This window comes from Telmatherina bonti (genome assembly GCF_933228915.1).
Source record: "Telmatherina bonti genome assembly, chromosome: 7".
In the NCBI taxonomy this organism is placed as follows: Eukaryota; Metazoa; Chordata; class Actinopteri; order Atheriniformes; family Telmatherinidae; genus Telmatherina; species Telmatherina bonti.
The window spans coordinates 18,653,948-18,669,555 of NC_136625.1; positions in this window are offsets into that span (position 1 = coordinate 18,653,948).

Consider the following 15,608-nt stretch of genomic DNA (forward strand, 5'->3'; position numbering starts at 1 on the left):
AAATAAAACCACACAAAAAGCAAGCTCGCCAATTAGTATGAGTAATGCACAGAGGAACGAAGGGGTGACAATTGGAAGAAAACAGCAAACATACTTTATAACATGTTTCACATTTGGTGCCGGTTGCTGCCATGATAAACATTTCATTTGGATGTTTGCTGTGGGATCGCTGCTGGCATTACACTCTGGAGTGAGAGCTAATGGCATGCATTAAAGGGGAATCAAGAGGCCCACGTGGCCTCACATTTACTTGATCTCCATGCTAGCCAGCGACTCTGGTCTTTACCCTCTCTGTTCAAATGAGACTTCAAAGAGGACATGAGACCACAAGCACAGCCTTATAAGTGGGAACAGAACGAAATGGAAATCACAGCAACTTGTTTCGAGTTTTGTTTTTGTAACCTTGTAGGAGTTTATTTGATGAACTGACATTTTGTAAATAGTCTCTTTCTATTTTTTGTTGGAATCGGTTGAAGCAGAGCAAAAAACAAGAGTTTCTCACTCAAAGATGCCCCTATGTAGCAGGACTGCAACTGCTGCAGTTAAACTTAAGGGGTTATCACACTGAATACAGAATGCGTTAATATACTTGATGCAATGTGATCAAGAATTGATTCTTATTTACAATGACATCACCAAATTTGTTTACTGTTTGGTTGCAATTACAGAATGAAGTTAAAATCAAGCTTTTTCAAGCAGATCATCCCATAGAATTATTTCAGTATAATACAACTGAGATCTCAGACTTTTTTGTTCACTAACCTGCAGGTTTTATGTGCTTCCCTGACCCAGGACACCTGGTGTGCTGAAACAGGAAAAACATGCAAAACATGCATGGGACAGTGGCTGTCGATGACCGGATTAGTGAGAGGTAATTGTTGCCGCTACTGTCTGCTTATGTTACTGTAGATATTTGAAATGTTTATGAATGTAGCCATCATGATGATGTCCTCATAAACAAATAGATGTAAACATGAAGTGGTTGAACTTTGCAACCGATTTTACAAACTCAGTTCAATGATTTGAAATGTACCACAACATGGTTTATTAATCAAACTTTGTATCCTTTGTGAAAGCTTATTGTCTGTGTTCTGCATCCATTTAGTGGTGTGATCATTTCACTTTCAAAACACTCTGTGAAACTAATATTACACATACTATGTCATCATTATTCATTTAGTTGCAGCTATTTCTATGTTCATGAATTTTTCATTCTGCCTTTTTCACAAATGTCTCTGAAATGAATCAAATTTTTCCTGTTAGCATTTGATTAAGTTTTCCACAGGATTTTGGGAAAGTCCTGCAGTGAGATGATAAAAATCTCCAAGCTTTAGTGACAGGAACAAACTTTCTTGATGAGATCATTTTCACTGTATTAAGACAAAATTCGATTTTATGCTGGGAAGCATGTGAGCCAATTTTTCCTCATAACATTTTCTTTTGCATGTTATCCCAAAGCTAAAGTCTCTAATTTTAAGTAATTGCTTAATAGAACGTGTTCAGTAACAATTTAGAAATGAAAAATGGGTGGAAATAAAATAGAGTAATTTGTCTGTGGGTCTATTCTGGTTGTTCTAAACTCAATTGGGTTTTCACAAAATGTCAATGGAGCCACTCACTCTCATGGTCACACTCTTGATCTTGTTCTAACATATGGTATTGAGACTGATAAGCTCAAAGTATTTCCTCAAAACCCTGTCTTGTCCGATCACTTCTTATTAACCTTTGAATTCACTTTATTTGATTACTCACTGACCAAAAATAAATTCTACTATAGTAGATGTTTATCAGACAATAATATTACAAAATTTAAACAATCAATTGAATCAATTTTTTCACATCTACCATGTGTTAGCATGACTGAGAGTCCCCCTTTAAGCCTTACTCCTGCTCAGATTGATCAACATGCTGATACTATAACAGCTTCAATGCGTACAACCTTGGATAATGTTGCTCCCCTAAAGAAGAAGAAATTAGGTAAGATTATGAAGGCTCCCTGGTTTAATTCCCAGCTTCGAGCTCTAAAACAGGCATCAAGGCGTTTGGAAAACAGATGGCGTTCATCAGGACTAGAGGAGTCTCACTTAACCTGGAAAGAAAGTTTAAGCGTATACAAAAAAGCCTTACGTACGGCAAGAACAGCTTATTATTCATCATTGATAGAGGAAAACAAAAACAACCCTCGGTTTCTTTTCAGCACTGTAGCTAGGCTTACTAGGAGCCGGAGCGCTGTGGAGCCATGTATTCCTTTCTCACTTAGCTGTGATGATTTCATGTATTTTTTCAGGAATAAAATTGACACTATTAGAGATCAAATTCACAATACTCTTCCTTCTACCTATAATGTTGAGCCTGTTGTGGTCTCCGAAGCATCCTTAGAACCAGGATCTGACTTGTGTCTAAATAGTTTCTGTCCTGTCCAACCCTCTGAATTAACTAAAATAATAGCTTCATCTAAACCATCCACCTGTATCTTAGACCCTCTCCCAACGGGCCTCTTTAAGGACATTTTCCCTTTAATTAATACATCACTACTAAATCTTATCAATATGTCTTTAGTGACAGGATATGTACCACAATCATTTAAAACTGCTGTAATCAAGCCTTTACTTAAAAAGCAATCTCTGGATCCAGAGGTGATAGCAAATTATAGACCTATATCTAACCTCCCGTTTATGTCCAAAATTCTGGAGAAAATAGTTTCAGCTCAGCTACATGCCCACCTGAGCAGAAATAATTTATGCGAGGAGTTTCAGTCAGGATTTAGAGCTCATCATAGTACTGAGACAGCATTGGTGAAAGTTACTAATGACCTTCTTATGGCCTCAGACAAAGGACTTGTGTCCGTACTTATCTTGCTTGATCTTAGTGCTGCATTTGATACAGTCGATCATAACATTCTGTTACAAAGACTAGAACAGGTGATTGGAATTACAGGTACAGCGTTAAGCTGGTTTAAATCATATTTATCTGATAGACTTCAGTTTGTTCATGTAAATGACAAGTCCTCCTCCCAAACTACAGTAAGTCATGGAGTTCCTCAAGGTTCTGTACTTGGACCAATACTCTTCACGCTATATATGCTCCCTTTAGGCAAAATTATTAGACAGCATGGAATAAACTTTCATTGTTATGCAGATGATACTCAACTATACTTATCCTTTAAACCAGATGAAACAAATCAGCCCAATAGGCTACAAAATTGTCTCATAGACATAAAGACTTGGATGTCTAGAAATTTTCTCCTCTTAAACTCAGATAAGACTGAAGTAATTCTCGTTGGATCTGAAAAACTCAGAGCTAAATTTTCCGGTTTTGTAATGAACCTGGATGGCATTACTTTAGCTTCCAGTGCTACAGTGAGAAACCTTGGAGTAATATTTGACCCTGACCTGTCCTTTGGCCCACATATTAAGCAGGTTACTAAAACAGCCTTCTTTCATTTACGTAATATAGCCAAAATTAGGGACATTCTGTCTCGGAGTGATGCAGAAAAACTGGTTCACGCTTTTGTTACTTCGAGACTAGATTACTGTAACTCTCTATTACTGGGCTGTCCTAAATATGCCCTGAAAAGCCTTCAGCTGATCCAGAATTCTGCAGCCAGAGTCCTGACCAGAACCAGCAGGAGAGATCGTATTTCTCCAGTTTTAGCCTCTCTTCATTGGCTGCCTGTTGAATCTAGAATAGAATTTAAAATCCTTCTCCTTACATATAAAGCCCTCCACAACCAGGCACCACTATATATCAAAGACCTCATTGTTCCTTATATACCAAGTAGAGTACTTCGTTCGCAGACTGCAGGCTTACTTGTGGTTCCTAGAGTCTCAAAGAGCCGAGCAGGAGGCAGAGCCTTTGGTTATCAGGCCCCTCTCTTATGGAATAAGCTCCCAGTTAGTGTTAGGGAAGCAGACACCCTCCCCACCTTTAAGACTAGGCTGAAGACTTATCTTTTTGATAAGTCCTATAGCTAGGGATGGTTAGCATCCCTTAGTTATGCTGCTATAGGTTTAGACTGTTGAGGGACATTTCCTGATACACTGAGCTTCTTTCTTTTTCTCTTTATCTCTTTCTTTCTAGATCCCCCCCCCCCCCCCCCCCCCCCCCCCCCCCCCCGCCCCCATAACAGTGTTGCATCATTAACATGTATGTCTCCTGTCTCAGCAGGTCTCCCTGGCCGGGAGTAGCAGTTCCTGTTGTCTGTTGTCTTTCTGTCCTCTTCCCCCCACACAGCAGAGGCAGATGGCTGCCTGTCCTGAGCCGGGTTCTGCCGGAGGTTTCCTTCCTAATAAAAGGGAGTTTTTTCCTTCCCACTGTTGCCAGTGTGCTTGCTCAGGATGGGAGATGGAGTTGGACTCAACTCAATCTGTTGGTTTCCTTATATAGGCTGTTATGAATTGGCCTTCATTATGTTTTCCCCTCTGTCTGTAAAGCGTCTTGAGATGGCATTGCCGTGATTTGACGCTATATAAATAAAGTTGAATTGAATTGAATTGAATTGTTGTTGGTTCCTGTGGGATTAATAGTTGATAAATGACTGAAACATGACTCAGTATTTAGTTCAGTGTCATGAGTAATTACTTCTGCCCTTATAGCTGCTTCTGAACAATGTGGGAAGTGTTAAAAAGATCCAAGCAATGTTCAAGTGTAATATTTAATCAGTGACAACAAAGCAGCGAAACAAAAAGGTTTTAGCAATATTTCAATATGATGAGTAATCCACTGTAAAAATTATTAACTTTGGTCCAATATTTGTGAAGGCAAAGAAAAAAGATTCACAGAAGATCAATTGTGTGTAACTGTTTCTAAATTATACAGTATCTGAAACAGAACATTCAGAGTTTACTAATAGTCTGTGTGACTAACTTAGTACTCCATCTGTGATATGAGAGCGTTAGAAATGCAAAATAGGTCTTTAAGGATTCCAAAGTGGTAACTTTTCACTGATTTCCTGCTTGGAGGTGCAACCAGAGAAGCCACGTATCTGAGATCGAAGCTGTAAGACGACCAGACGTAACCCTATACATTTATGTAAAGGACAGTAAAGTGTAACATCTTTATATTAATTTTAATAACTTAACTACATATTTTAAACATGTAGTTAAAAGCCCATGTGCATGCTGCTACATGCACATGGGCTAGGTGGAGCCCAGCTTACATTTGACAGGATTACTGTGTTCCCAGTGTTTATCTGCTTTATACACTGAAGCTTTTGCACCCATCCATTTGTGAATTGCACTAGACTCCAATGACTTATAACTATGGATCTGCTTTAAAGTGCAAGTGCTCACACCACAAACAAGGTAGCTAAAGATGTCGATTGCGCAGACTGTCTTTCGGGACACTCAACTGACTCACTGACATTTGAGGAAAGCCTAGGAATATACTAAGCAGGCAGCTTATAATAATCCCCCATAAACAAAGATGTCTCTAACTCTGTGAACAACAACCGGCATGGACAAGCCATATAAAGGAATGAAAAACTGTGAATCTGATCTGGGCTGTGGAATGTTGTTGCTCATGTCTTGCTGTTAAACAAAATCTGAAAACTTCGTCTTTTGATATATATATTTTTGTATATATTTTCTTTTAAAAAAGAAAAGAAAATTAAATTGATTTACGACTGAACGCATACTCACACTCACTGTTAACTGGGGACAAACTAGTGACCTGGTTTGGTTCGAAAAGAGAAAAGGGTGAGAAGTTTGACCCTCTCTGACGAGATGTGCAGACAAATATTTTTCTGAATAAAGTTTCTCAACCACAAAGATTTAGGAGTGATTTGCAATATGTGATATTTTACATTTTTCAGAGAATCCTGCAAAATCTCTGTAAGCAGAGGGCTGCAACTAAAATGAGACGGTCTTGATTTTTAAGCCCTCAGGCAGGACTGCATTAAAAACAGATATGATTGATATTAAAAAGCCACAGTCTTTGGAGCCATCCACATGATGTCTTTTTCAGGGAAAGCCTTGCTTACTTTAGCTGGTCAATGCCAAACCACAGTCTGCACATATTACAACACCATGGCTCCGTATTGAACGAGTTTGGGTACTAGACTGGTCTGCCTGCAGTCCAAAGCTGTCGCCATCCCTAAACATGTGGTGTATTATTAATCGATAAATAGTACAAAAGAGATCCATGAGCCACGGCGGTTGGTCACCTCAGTTTCCAAATCCTTACTAAACGCTGTTAAAAGAAGGGAAGCGATACAACACAGACGTGATGAGCCGAACTGTTGATAAGAACAAAATACTCAATGCCCACCCAAAAGGTTTTTGGAGGGGAACAAAAAAAAACAAAAAAACACAAAAATGTTTCATAATTTGGTGCTGAATGCATACTCCCTCATTTCAAGCCAATGTGAAGGAACAAAGGCATGATGATGTAACACTACTGTCTGTTTGTCATTAAGGTAACAGAAAACATGGATCTGAGAATATCATGTTGAGTGCTGGAGAAGTATATGCAATGCCTAATAATCTAATGTTAGACAACAGTGGGGAATTTTTTCTTTTTTCAAAGTCTTTCATTCCACAAGTAGTAAACTATGAGACAGACCTCTGTAGCAAGCCACTTATTTGACACTTAACCAAGCTAAATTTGTTTTAGAGCAACTTTAAACAGGCCAAAAGCATATTTTTTTTGTTGCACCAGGAAGTTTACAGATTAGGACCCTCTCACAGGACATAATATCAACAAGATAAAGAGAAACAGAGGACTCTCCAATGCATTTCACCCCGTAACCTTTTTCTTTTTATGGAGCTAAAAGCCAACTACAGATTTTTTTTTTTTTTATTTTAGGGTCATCAAGTTCCAAGTCAAAGATCTAAGGTTTTATTTCAACAGCAGTGAACTATTAGTTGATATTTCACCATATGTGCCATATGTGAACAAGTGGTAAAAAGCAGATAGCATGAGAGTTTGAATGAAAGATCGGGCAGCACAAAGCGACCAGGAAAGAAGAAAGAGGACAAGCGGCAACGATGGGATCCCTTCTCTTCCTCTGAGAGGAGTGACATTTGGAACAAAGAGCTCAGTTATGTGAGCTGTTCTCACTGGGACAGGCAGACTGACAGAGGCCAAATACTCCCAGCCCGCCAAGTCAACCGCCCACGTAGGGTGGGGTCACTCCAGGATGACTCATTCATACACGGAGAAACAGGAACACGCACACACACACAAAGTGCACTGTTTTCTTCTTAAAAGCATTACTCCTGTGAAGTAACGCTGCAAAACTGCGAGAATGTGCTTTGTGAAAATGCTAAAGAAAATAAATATCTTGAACTCCTGATCACACTTCTCTTCCAGCAGTCGCTTTGTCAGCAGCACAGGTGAAAGTGTTCCTGGTGGGATTGCCTGTCTGGTTGTCTGTCTCAGTCAGTGATAGCGAGTGCGTAGTCAGCCTTTGTTTTCACTTGCCATCCGGGCAACCTGCCAGACCAAGTAAGACTTTTTTATAGTTTGTTTCTAGAGCCCTCCTTTTTTTGAAATAGCGCTTTACATGGTTATTTGGAAGGGCTTTGTCAGTGTTTCAGCATTCATTTATTCACAGTAAATTACACCAGCCAGACAAATAAAAAAAATGTTTACTGGAGTTTTTGTGGTTTTGGTATCACGAATGGGGTCGGCTAAACAACCAGTGACAGCTTTTGCAATGTTCCCTCGAACATTTCATTGTGTTTCTTTTTGTGTTTGCAGAAGGCAGCGGACGAGACAGGACGTATACGTTTCTGCTGGTCACTGAGCTGCTAATGTTAATTTGATAAGTTCAATAGAGCCAGCCGTTCCCTAGCAACATAATATTTTCCCATAAATAGACACTAATGAACAAGACGAGTTCTGGTTTCAAGACCCATTTTTATGAATGATTACCAAGTATGAACATTGCCATAATTGTGCTGAAGACTAAAGCCAAGGGAACTCCCTGAAAAAGAAAATGTTACATTTTTTGGAAAAGTTTGTTTTCACAGCTTAGTTACAAAGTCATCAGTCTTGAGTTTTCATTTGTCAACCCGAAAGATTTATTTCATTATTTAAATGCAGACAAAAATTCATGTAATTTTTTTCTCTGACGCTTAAAGGGCAATATGTCTGAATGATCACAAATGATTAATTTTGATTAAAGCTTCATTAAGTTTAGTTGACATTACATGAGGAGGGGATTTTAACTACGACTATATTTGTCATTTGTGTCAGCTGCTTGATAGATCTCATGGCAGTATTGGTTGGTTTAAGATTGGTTTCACACTCTGGCTAATAGAAATGTCACACTTCAAGTCCACAATAACAACAGAACAACAGCACTTGTGTGAGTGAAGAGAGCATATTAACTTGTACACATGACAGGACACAGACAAAATAAAAAAAAATAAATTAAAAAAAAAACAAACACAAAAATCAAGAAAGATGCAACTTAATTTAAATTTACTTCCATCTGTCTGAAATTATATTTGTCTTTGAAATAGTAAAATTAAACAAGTAAGTGCAGATTTGGTGGATGATGAATGTGTGCTTCCACATTTCTAAACAGCTACTGTGCAAAAGACAGAATAAAGTGTTCTGGTGCTAAATCCACCATTAGAGGAGAATCCTCTAGAGATATGAAGATCTCTAGATGGCAAACATGCATCATCTTAGAGCACACAATTTACAAATCAACGAGGTGTCCAAGGTGCTCAGAAACCTGAACCATGCTGGGTTTTCATTCTCATACAACATAAAACACACTTACACTGAAGTAAAGTGTTTGATACGAATTATTGGATACAATACACGCCTCCTGTTACTGGAAGAGTATAATAACTTTTGTGACACAAATACTCAGATGACTGTAAGGTTGTTAGTACCCACAAGTGTTGTCTTTGTACTGTCAAGTCCTAATGAAGTTTGCTGCTTTGACTGCAGAGCTCTATTGTTGTCTAGGTATGAAAACTAAAACAATCCTAAATAGAGTGACATGTTCAGAGTATTTTTTTCCTCTTCTAAAATAAACGGATCTCACATGCATCACATTTGTCCTGTTGCCATTTAAGGACCTCAACCTTGTATAAATCTTCAACTGTTTGTTGAAAACTACAAAGCTGCTTGAAGAAATCAATTTATTCCTGTCCTTAAACATTTGGACATAAATTGGTAACTCGTTTGTACACTTCCAGGCTGCCACATGCTTTGACAAATAAGGTTTTTTTTTTTTTAATTTAAATTTAAAGTCTTTTTAAGTAATAAGAACATATAATGCAGTCAATCTAATCCTACAGAAAAAACACTACGAATAAGTCAATGTTTACAAGTGAATGGACTTGTCGGTTATGACAGCATTAATTAATCCATATTTGGAGATTTACTGAGATATGAAATATTTTAAATGGAGGAGCGTGACACAGAGACAGCCAGGAACAGGAGTTTAACTCCTGCAGATCTGTGCTTTGCATTCACAGCGCTGTAAAACCATTCTGGATGAAAGAGGCCACCAAACAGCCTTATGTTATAATAAAAGTGAGATCAAATACATGGAGGAGCAGAAGAATTGCTCTGAGATCACACATGTTTAGTTAACACCAACCAGATGTAGGCATACAGTGTGATTACTACATCACAGCGAGGATTGTATACCCACTCAGACAGGAAAGAGATGGCAGCTGTTAGCCATCATCAAGAACGCACAGGCAGCCCTAAACTATAGGCTGTAGCCGTGCCTACACAAACACACGTGAACTTATGCACATGTTTGCGAATGTATACGCCACGCAGGCGGACACACAAAAGAACATGCGGAGGCATGAATACCCGCACACAAACTAATCCCTTTTATCTGATGTTTAACGTCAGGGCCCACTGTACGCCTTCCGCCATCTTAAAAAGCACCAAGCTTCTGGCAAATAACATAAACATCCTGAAATGACCGCTGCTCTGCGTCATAATTTCTTTTCATAACAGAGCCTGTTGCCTGGTTATTTCAAGGCTCTGATGGACCCTGAAACCAGAAGTTTCCTCACTCCTCCTCTGTTGTTATTTAGGGAAGACTTCAGTGTTTCCCTTTCTGCTCAGTCTCTCCCTCGGCTGGGTGTGGTTTTTCGAGAGGCAAACTTGTGTGAATGATGTGGACTCACTGCAGTCACAGCCTTGACTCAGTCCACACCCTTCAACTTGAAGAGGAGTTAGGAGGTGGAGCAAGCACGGCAACTGCTCGGAGCACAGTTTGAGCTTGGACTTGAGCTCTGAAGCTTTAGGGAGCTGTATGAATGCACGCTGTGACCTGTGTTGACTTTGAGTTGCACACTCTGACTTTTGGATCTCCTCTGTTTGTGCGTGTGGAGGCATCAGGGTCATTTTATTGAAAAAAAAAAGACATTTCTGATCCATTCAAAGATATGTGTGAGTATGATTTCAATTTCTGCTTCTGAAAAGTGAAGTGCAAGTGCTCTGGCGCCTTTAAAGGTGAAAATGAAAGAGGTGATTGAGTCTGCACGCTTAAGATAAAACGGTGCCTGTGATAAATGATATGCTCCTAATTACTTTCTGAAAAGTTGCTTGTCTTCTCTCTGTGTATTTTAGAGGTTTAATTTTAGTAGTTGTATGTTTATTTTTTCATTTAAATTATTCAAAAGTATCCTGCTTTTTTGGGCTAATCTTTTATAGCAGATTTAAAAAAGGTTTTAAGCCCCTCTGGTTGCTAATTTCTTCAGAAAATAAATGCTTGTGACTGTGAGTGACTAAGAGGCGATAATAGAAATGAAAAGATAAAAAAAAACTAACAAAAAGAACTAAAATTTTGTTTAAGATTAGAAATGATAAGCTCTTTTGGCTTTTGTTTAAAGCCAATTTTCCATCAGACTTGTTAGACTTCAGTTGAACGGAAAATAGCCAGGCTCATTTGGTTAGGACGACAGTTGATGAGTTTTGGCCTACATGGCGGGCTTTGGATGACTCTATGTTTTCTGTTGCCTCTAAATCTCTTATCTGGAAGTCACAATTTAAAATATTTTGGTTTGGAAATCTGCTTTATCAACCTTTTGCAACGGTTTTTAGTCAAAGTTTCCACTGTCTATACTGATGGAGAAATAAATGGCTTTTCCACTCATCATTTCTTTGACCTTCCTCCACTCTTCTGAACAATGAACAGCTTATCTTTTTTTTAAAAGCTGCAAATCACTTTTTATTAGGGCCACTTTCACTTAAAATTGTGCATGTTCAATATTATGTAACTTTAACATGCTTTTTCATAGGTTATTAGTTTAATTCATACATAAACATTAACAAGTAGATTATAAAACTCCATGCGAGCATGTGGCTTCTCTTCTTTCACTTTCCATCTTCCTTCCTCCTCTCCAAATGTTGAAAGTTGACACAGACAGAGGAAGTAGCTGGTCTCTTCCACCTGACATCACTTTGCGATTACACACACTGGTCTCCCCCCAGTTCACTGCCTGTCCAGTTGGCTTTAATAGTTGATTTGGGTTTTCTCTGCGCAGTAAAAATCCAGCTGATACTGTCAAGAAATGAAGGGTAAAAGCACACTAAAATCCCAGAGAAAACACACCTGCCTCCATCTGTATGACAGCAGGAGTGTGTTGAGATAGTCCAGAGCTGGTTCAGCTTCTCTAAGCGAGGCCCAACACAAAGGACTGGTGGCAACAACAGCAGCATGTCACTGTAACAAGAAATTAGATTACAGAAGAATCAATCTGCGCTGATAACCTCTGCAGCATTTTTTAAATAGGAAATTAGTGTAGTATTTCATACAAAATTCATAATACTGTGATATATATATATTTTTTCATTTTATTTTTCCAAAAGCTGGAAGGTATTTGGCAGTGAATTTCTGCTACAGGTCAGACAGCGTAACAATGAACATTAAATGTTAAATTAAAACTAAAATTGTCACCAACAATACACTTTAACTATTGAAAAGTTATTTTACAAAAATAACAGGAAAGAAGTTACATTCGGCATCTTTTGGCTGTGGTGCTGCTGTAAAAGGACTTGACATGAACATTGGATCTAATAAAGCACACAACCATAAAACAGGACTGAGACAGTGTCCAGGCCTTTCTGGTTGGATTTTATTTGCCTGATATTTCAAGTGCGCATTGGAAACTTGAAAACATTGTCTGTTTTATGGATTATTTTGTTTACATAACGCAGCTGCAATAATGTTGGTAATGGTGGGGAAAGAGCTTCCTTAAATTATGACAGGAAATTTAGGTTTAGTGCTACATTTTGGATTTGTGGCACATTTTATTCTCTCAGATTCTCTTTAATTTATCACCACTAGCAATGGATCTGACATGTAGGGCCATAACCTGTCTCCTAACAGCTTTACTGTTGATTATCCTGCAAATTGGTTACGGCAGTTTTCTTTTCCATCAAAGTAAAAACTTTAATTGCATGAAGAAGCATATCTGCATCAGCAAGGCGTTCCGAGTAAAATGAGGAAGACAGAAACAAAGGCTGGGAGATAGAGAGAAAGAAAGCTGATGTTCTTCTTAGGTTGAAAGGAGAGGAAAGTTTGGAAGAAATGGAGGAAAGAAGAGATGAAAGGCAAATTCTAGGCGGCAACGGAGCGTTGGAAGAGTGTGAGAGGATTTGTTCTCTTCGGTCTTGTTTACAGGAAGTTCTTTTAAAGTTCCACAGATGGCTGCATTCACAAAAAGGATTTTTATTGCATTTTTCCAAGCCTTGTAAACCCTTTTTACCTTCATTTATGTGTGGGAAACTATGATTACTGCTGCTGCTACTGCTGCTTGGCTTGAGGCTCTACTCATCTTGGGGCTTTGTCAAAGTAGCTTGCATACCTGCTGCAGGTTGACTCCCAAACCAAACTTTTAAAAGTGGATTTCATTGTTGGCAGTGTGTGGATGCATCCATGTGAGTTTTATTCTTCGATCCAACTACCTTGCAACACTTTAGGAAGGGACACTATTCAAAAAATGGCTACAAGAAAACAAAAATTCTTGTTTATTTCAATTATTTGGCTCACAACTGAACTTTGTTATAAACCTTTTGGAGGAGGCATTTTAAAAACTCCATGACATTCATTCATATCAGAAAACAGATATTTCTAAAGTTAAAAACAGAATGTATTTGTAATAAACTATGAATAGTTTTTCTGAGGACACAGTCAAACATGGTGTCCTCAAATATTTAAATTACTGACAAAAAAATTAGTTGCAACACACTTTTTTTTGTTGATTTTCATTACCTGTTATCAAGGAAACATAAGATTGCAAATTTTGTTATTTCAATAAGCAATTGAAATTAATTGGTGTGTTCTCTAAAATTACTTTGTAAATTAACTGTATAGATTTTATAGTATTAAATTTTCTTTTTTATTTCTAGTAGCTTATTTAGACTTAAATTGTTAGCTTCAGCTCCATGTTGCATACAGACTGCAAATATGTGTCATTTTCACATATTTCTGTAAACTGAAGGATCTTTAGGATCTCATGAGATTCAAAAAAGTCTGTTTGGTATCAGCCACCTAAAATACTAATTTGGTCTTCCAGGCAGGCCTGGTTGTAAGAACATGAACCCACTGAGGGCTCTTTAAGGCGCTGCAAAGGCTTACATTCACCCTGCAGCATGTAGAGACGTAAATAAATTTAAGGGCTCTTTAAGGGCTTTTTTTTTCTTACCACGCAGACTCACTGCGATGTGGGTCTGCAAGAGATTTAGAGGGTAAGAAGTTTCTGCAGAAGTGATTTGGCTCAAGCTGCCAAACCCTAGCCAAATTAATTTTGTTGATTTGTTTCACAGGCAAATGTAAACCATCGTATGGTTTATAATTAAGCCTATTTTGAAGCATTTCTTTCTAATGTAGTTTTACACATATGTAGAGGATTAGATTATATCTAAAAATAGACATTTACACCAGCTTAAGTATGTCTGTGAAAATCTACAAATGAGCAATTAAACAAGGCCGTGATTTTCAAATCTTTAAGATCCAATTGGATTGCAAATGTAAGGAAATATGAGTCTCTTATCTTGTCATTTTAATAATTAATAATAAGCTCCAGAAAGAAAAAAAGTTGTAGTTTTGAATTTTTTTGGTTACCCATTAAACATAAAAGATAAATGGGTGTTTCTAGACAGTTAATTCTGCTGAATGTTGCAGCAGTCTCTGCAGATAAAAAAAAAAAAAAAAGAGAGAGAAATTTTAAAGGTAGTCTTTAAAAGTGAAATAGTGACAATGCATCAGTCAGAAAAGGTTGGTAACTGCATGACCAGAGTTTACATGTCCAACAGAAGACGTAGAGTAACATGAGATGACATGTAAATATTCTAAAAAGGCACCACTGGTGACACTTTTAAGCTAGTTTTCCCACAAAAAAACAAAAAAAAAGTTATTTATAGTTTGACTGGGCTCTGCATTTCAGTGGTCCTACAGTTAAAACAAGGAAAAGCAGGTAATCTGAAATTAAATCTCTCTTTTTCCAAAACTGTACTGTTTAATTCCGGTAAAGTTTTTACCGTCTACCAATACGTCATGTCTATTTGCTCTGACTTTCCACTGCTCCCTCTTCCTGCGTCTGTTGTGCCACTTCCCCCCCTCTCACTGCCTGCTGCTCCTCACACCACAGGCACAAAGCCAAATGGCTGAGGAAACCCTCCTATAGCATAAAATAAATCTGCACCGCTTTTGCCTCCACTGTTTCCAGTGACACTTAGCTCACTGCTATGAAGACTTGTATTGGCAAAGGACTGCTTTGTCAATACCTTTAAACATCATGAACAAAGCACAAAAACAGATCTGATTGTCCAGTGGCTGTAATTGAGAGCAGGTTACCGGATGCCATAGGTCAAGCTAGGATAAGCCAACCATTAGCAAGCCCCAGACAGACCCCGACCAATCATGTGTGCTTTGGCTTGCTCCCAGAAAAAAAAAAAAAAAAGAGTCTAGCCAAAATACAGCACAGCTGAGGCTGTTAAAATCACGGGTCAATCACAAGAGAAGCGCTCTGGTGAGCAGCTCTCCAGTGAGTGAGAAGGTAAGCTGAGAGGAGCAGGGATTGTTTAGCAGCCTCCAATACATGAGATCCATCGATGCGATGAGTGTTGGGTTAATGCATTCCCACATTGCAGAGGCAGCTGCTGACATTTGGTGTCTTGGAAATGGTTTTGCTTTCTAGCTGCCTAAAGCAGCAATTTATGTTTCAAGCATACTTTTCCACCTGAAAAAAAATATGGTGACAAAAAGCAATTTTCTGTAAACTTTATGACTGTCATTTAAAAGAACATGTCAGCGCATGCAGATAAAAAGGTTTCAGCGCAGAGCTTCAGGCTCTGCTATAAGCATCACATTTGTTTTGCAGTTTTCAGTGGTGTAAAGCTGCAAAGGTTCAGAGCAGTCAATTTGGTTTTCTCTTTTTTTTTTAACCCAACAGGTCCTTGTAACTGTCAAGAAATGATTTCCTATAATATATCCTAAAAGGCAGTTCACCGGAGAAGATTTCACATTTGACTGAGCAACATTCAGAAACCATGATTACAGTTTCACAAAATATGCCATAACGTTAAGGTTCATCATAATTAAGGTTCTCACTTAGGGTAATTTAACATCTTCTGACATGTTCATAAAGAATTATAGAAATCTGCTGAGATGAACG